Consider the following 6,259-nt stretch of genomic DNA (forward strand, 5'->3'; position numbering starts at 1 on the left):
ACAATTCCAGTTGTAATATATTGATGCATGGTGACGTTTATGTTATAATTCATATATGTTCATTGTGATGATATTGAATTAAAGTCACGTGAGCCCTCAGACATTTCCGCCGTCTAGTTCGGGGTTTGACAGGTTGGTATCAGAGCATTGTTTATAGTGAACTAACATATCATGTAGGATATGCAACTATAAATACAATGAGACTAAACAACTCTGAACATAATAATTAAAATACATACCTTTGTGTGCATTTTAGAATAATAACACAACAAGAACAGTAAAATTCTTTGGAGGATTTGAACATCACTATTAAACCCGGGCAGTTAATATAGTCGTATTGGGGGTGAATGTAGACTGATCAACTACATTCATTCAAAATACGACCAAAATGTGTTTGGGAGTAATTGTGATGGACGATGAATCAAAAACTTACCATTTAATTACCTAAAGATCTTATAGAACAAAACCTAAACAAAACTAAATTACTATAGGATTAATTGGTATGCTATTTGTTTCTAGTGTTTATACCCCTTCGTGAAATGCACTATAGACGAGTATTATTAGCTAGGAAACCCCTATCTCCGTAGTTAGGGAATAGTAGGGTGGATCTACCTAGAGGAAGATCCAGAAGGAGACTCAGAGGAAGTACCAGAGGAGGAGCACGAAGTAGAACTTACAGATTGACCCGTCGAGTCAATAGTGGACCTCAAAGAGGAAGAGCCAGAGGGTAATGGTGATGATGACTCGGATGTAGAATCCGATGTCATCAATCCTCCATGTAAAGCGAGAGCACCGGCTTATCGTGTGGGCCCCGGTGGCCCCATGCCCCCTTGGGCACACAATATTTGGAGATGGAGTCATCAACAGGGGATACGACCACACTACAGTAGGAACCGAGGTCTCTTCAATCTTAGTCATAGAGGACAACTGATCGGGCCTTCCCAATCATGGTATGGCGCACCCGAGGTATTGATAACCAAGCTCAGGACACCCCAAATTGAACGGAACAAATGCGGTTTTCTATTATGAGAGACGAGAGACAAACACAGGAAGTGAACGGAGACTCCCGAGCAAGACAGCTAGTTTGGGAGGTACGACTACGAGATACCGAGCAACAAGTAGCTCTTCTCTGAGGTGCATCCACTTCATCAGCAGCACCACCAGACACTTTCCGCCACAATCAGGACCAGCCTTTTCTTTTTCCCCTTACTATCCGATATGACTCCCTTTCATGTACTAATGAAATGATTATATGCGATCTTTATTTCGTGTTATTGCATAAATTCAATTACATGCACAACCAAACCCTCAAAACCGCTAGATACTTAAGGATCTCGAAACCAGAACAACCTATATACTCTAAGGATAGACATAACGATCGTGCCAAATATGCGAATACCTACTACCGCGAATACATCATAGGGATGTAGATGGAAGCAGTGAGAATTATACAACAAGATGCAAAATTTATAGAGTACAACCAGGAATGACTATCATTACTTACGATCTGGATTATCAACGTGTAGCAGGGAAATACCACCCCGCAGGAATAACAAGCGCACCTGCGAGACACCGCTCCTATAGATGGACTCTGCTACATTCCAAGCTGCTGTAACAGCGGCAGTAACCGCTGCTATGGCACAGATCAATGCAAACAACACTTATTGAGGCAGGAATAGCATTGACAACTCCAGCCAAAGGAACGAACATGGAAACCAACAAGTGAGAGCTTATCAAGTAACTCTAAACCCCAAGCTTAAGAGCAGGAAGTGGAAGTCTGGAAGTAAGAGAAAGGGACAACCCACTCAAGGGTTCTCAAAGAAGCAACATGCTTTTGGTGTTCATGCGACCATGACCCTTATCACAACAACATCAACGAGACCATATGCTGGAAGCCATCCAAAATGCAACCAGTGCAATTTCCATCATAACGGATCCTTCTAGGGATGTATTGAAAGAAATGCAACCAAAAGAATCACACCGCCAAATACTGTAGAACTTATCCATGTCAGAACCATCAGCCAAATGAAAACAACAACAACAATCGCAACAACCTTAGCAACAACACCAATAATGAGACCAGTCACACCTGCTATGGATATGGAGGAACTGGTCACTTCATGCGAAATTGCCCCAAGGATAACAATCAAGGAGCAGAAGGATCAGAAATAGTCCTGACCTTGGGTCAAGGCGAAGCAGCTCAAGACCCGACGGTTGTTACTGGTATGTTCCCACTCAACAATTCTTTCGCTTACCTCTTATTCAATAGTGAAGCCAAGCGAAGCTTCGTTAGCAACAAAATCGAAAACTTACTAAAACAAACAACCCTAGAAGCTAAACGAAGCTTTCACGGTGGAGACGGTTAATGGGAAAAACCAGATCAACCAAAGATATTTATGTAAAGTATACCTTAACACTAAACAACCATTCATTTCAAATAGATTTAATACCAGTAAATATTAGGAGTTTTAATGTGATAATCAACGTGGATTGGTTAAGCCCCACCATGTTGATATTATGTGTCACGAGAAGGCCGTTTGCCTTCACTCCCCCCCCCCCCCCCCCCCCAATCACGAAACTCTAATAACCTATGGTGATAAACCTAACGTCAATACTCGTCCTATCTCGTGCATCAAGGAACAGGTGTGCCTGCACCAGAAAAACTATGTTTTCCTCACTCTTGTGGTGGACACGACCAAGGAAGAGTAAGCATACAGGGTATTCTAGTAGCATGCGATTTTCCGGACGTATTTCTTGAAGAACTTCCAGGAATACCCCAGAGAGACAGGTTGAATTTTGAATCGACCTCATACCGGGAACCACATCAATTGCCAATTCACCCTATAGGTTGACTCCCGCCGAAATTCATAAGTTATCCAGTCAATTAAGAAAATTTTCGAGCGAAGGATCCATCGGACTAAGCTTTTCACCCTGGAGAGCCCCGGTTTTGTTCTTCAAGAAGACGGATCCTTCAGAAGGTACATCGATCTTAGGAAATTGAATAAGCTCCCCATCAAATATCGATACCCACTTCCTTGGACTGAAGATCTATTTGGCTAGCTCCAAGGAGCTAGTGCCTAGTTACTTCTCTAAAATAAATCTAAGAACCGGTTATCATCAACTTCGAGTCCGAGTAGACGACCTTCCAAAAACGGCCTTCCGAACTCGTCGTGAACATTTCAAATTCTTTGTGATACCCTTTGGTCTAATGAATGCTCCCACGGTATTCATGGACCCTACGAACCGAGTTATCCCAACCATTCCTAGTTAGCCTTTTCATTATTTTCATCAATATCATACTCGTCTGCCCACGAAGCGAGAACGAAACACAGCCAGCATCTACGACCAACCTTGAAAGCATCTAAGTCGGAGGATATTCCGAAGAAAGCACTGCATGGATGGATAAAACTCTTGAAGTCGAAAGACGAAGCTTATTGTTATAAGAGTTGAGTTGGGCGTTATCTGGGTGATCGTCGATAGGTTAACCCAATCTGCCCATTTCCTGCTAGTACAGAAATCAAACAAGATGAAAAGATTAGCTTGGATCTATATCGAGGAAAATGTGAGACTCCATGAAATATCGGTATCTACTATCTCGGAATCGAGATAACGTAATTTCTTCAAGACTTTGACAGTCACTTCAGAGGGCTATGGGAACATAGCTAGATATAAGTGTTGCTTACCACCTTCACACTCATAGCCAAAGCAAACGAACCATTCAACCAATCAAAGTCATGCTCTGATCCTGAGTGTTTGAATTCAGCAAGTCATGGGACACCCGGTTGCCCTTGATTGAATTCTCACGCAATGACAGTTATCGCACGAGCATAAGGGATGCTCCTTTCGAGACTCTTTATGGTCGTAAGTGCAGATCACTCTTTAGTACTCTTACGGGACCAGAAACCATTCGCGAAATGATAGAGAAGATAATCCAAATCAAAACTAGACTTCAAGCATCACAAGACAGACAGAAGGGTTATGATGGCAAATGATGAAAACCTCTGGAATTCCAAGTCGGAGGCCAGCCAGGTACTATCGAAATTCTTTCCCTAGAAAGGAATGATTTTCTTTAGGAAATAGGAAAACTGAACCCGTGATACATTGAACCGTTCGAGATTCTTGCCCGGAGTGGTCCAATGACTAATAGACTGCAGCTGCTTGTAGAGCTCAGCAATGTACACCCTATGTTCCACGTTTCCAATTTGAAAAAGTGCTTATCCGACGAGATTTTCGTCATCCTATTAGAAGAAATTGAAATCAATGAGAATCTTCTGTTCATCGAGGAACCAGTTTGTAATAACCCTAGATTTTTCAAAGCAATGTAACAATTAAAAGTCTAATACAAAAAAACTATTTGGAATTAACGGAATTAGACTCAAAAATAAAATGTTCAAAATCTAAAGTTGGAATGCATCAAAGGATAGATATCGTGCCAAGGTTTCCAAAAACATAAAGAACATTCAAAACCGAGTCGTGATGAAAAGATTTCGACTACTCAAATATTTACGACACACCCGGTAAAACACTATTTAACGTAAAAAGTGAAATTCCAATAAAATACATTTTAGCTGTAACTATCTAAACAAAAGTTGTAGAGTTCGTTAAACTGTAAATGTACATAAAAAGATCGCCAAAATTGGACCTCGTATGAAAAAGTTACAAATTTTCTAAGTTTCGTAATAGTAGTAGAGAGCTAAAAACTTGAATTGAAGATCGAAAGATATTCAGCTAACGCAACCTAAATGAGAGTTTAAGGTCTCCACATTAGGAGTAAGATGATAAAAAGACAAACGAAAACTGACGTCGAATAAAGAAACTATGAATTTTTAACTGACTTTAGTAGTCCCGGCCTATTAAAAATAAAGTCAAAACTAGAGGACAGAGCCTAAATGAAAGTTGTAGAACATAGTCTCACCTATGCGTGGATATAAAGAACACGAAAAACGGAGCTCATACGCAAAAGTTACAGAATTTAGAAGATTGAAGCTGGGATTACGCCCAACGTAATTCAGGAGTACGCCCAGCGTACTCAGGTGCAGGGTCGAGTCCCATCGGCTACAGCTCTACGCCTAGCTAGACTCGAGTCGTAAGCCATGACGCAAAGTTACGCCTAGCGTAACTGGAGTATGCCCAGCGTAACGCCTACGCCGAGCGTACTCGCATTTTCAACCCTATAAATAGAAGGCATAAGCTCCGGATTTTAGCACACATTTCTCAAACTCACACTTACTCTCACACACTTGCAAGAACTAGAGGCGGTCCCGACACCCTTGATTTCCGCACCCGAGCCCCGACGAAAGTCCTACGCTACAGAGATCCCCGAGAAGCTCGAAGACGCAACTTTCCGCAGTCGAAGTTCTTCCCGACTCTAGCCCCACTCTCTCCAAACCAAACAAGTGAGTTCATACCCCTACTTTTCAAGTCTCTTCATGTTTGAGGGGGGGGGGGGGGAATACAAGTACAATACAAGAAAATGTATCGTTATAAATACAACATCTATCCTACTTTACGTATAAAGTTAAGCATTTTACCAAGTTATTTTCATCAAATGGAACATACTTTCTGAAAAAATATAAATGGGGATACTTTGCGAGTTATTCATACATCCTTACGTATACATATAGAAAAACGAAATACTTTTATCTAAAGTAAAACAAAGACTTTCTTATCGTAAATCTGTTTATACTAAGTGATGTGCGATATTCAACTTCAACATACTTTCTAGTATGCATTTCAAGTCCTGTATTATAAACCATAATCTCTTGGAGGGAGAGCGTGATACTTGTGTATGGATCTATACGGGATTGACAATCCTGGACCTAAACTGTTAGCTACAGTTAGACCGGCAGGTCGGGGGTGACAAATGTCATAACACTATAACACCTAAAGAATGTTGTTACAGGTAGTCTGTGTCGATAGTATGGTTATAAAACTTACAAGAAAGTATAAAAACAAACTTGATTTACGAGACTCATAAATGCATTCAGTATTTACTTTATTTTGATCACAAGATTTATCTTTATCATTTAAGTACGAAAGATACTAACCCCCTCCAACGTTGGGAACTTTTCGAAAACTATATGTGGAAAATATTGGATTTTATGGAAACTAAATTCATCTACTTTCTTCCAAAATGACATACTTTTCTATACAAAAACTCTTATGAACTCACCAACTTTATTGTTGACACTTCTTCGAAACCACTTGTATTTCTCAGGAAATCGGTAATACAGGTAACGACCAGCTTTTGAAGAAGGAA

Source organism: Lactuca saligna, chromosome 4, assembly GCF_052625555.1.
Source record: "Lactuca saligna cultivar CGN05327 chromosome 4, ASM5262555v1, whole genome shotgun sequence".
NCBI classification, from domain to species: domain Eukaryota; kingdom Viridiplantae; phylum Streptophyta; class Magnoliopsida; order Asterales; family Asteraceae; genus Lactuca; species Lactuca saligna.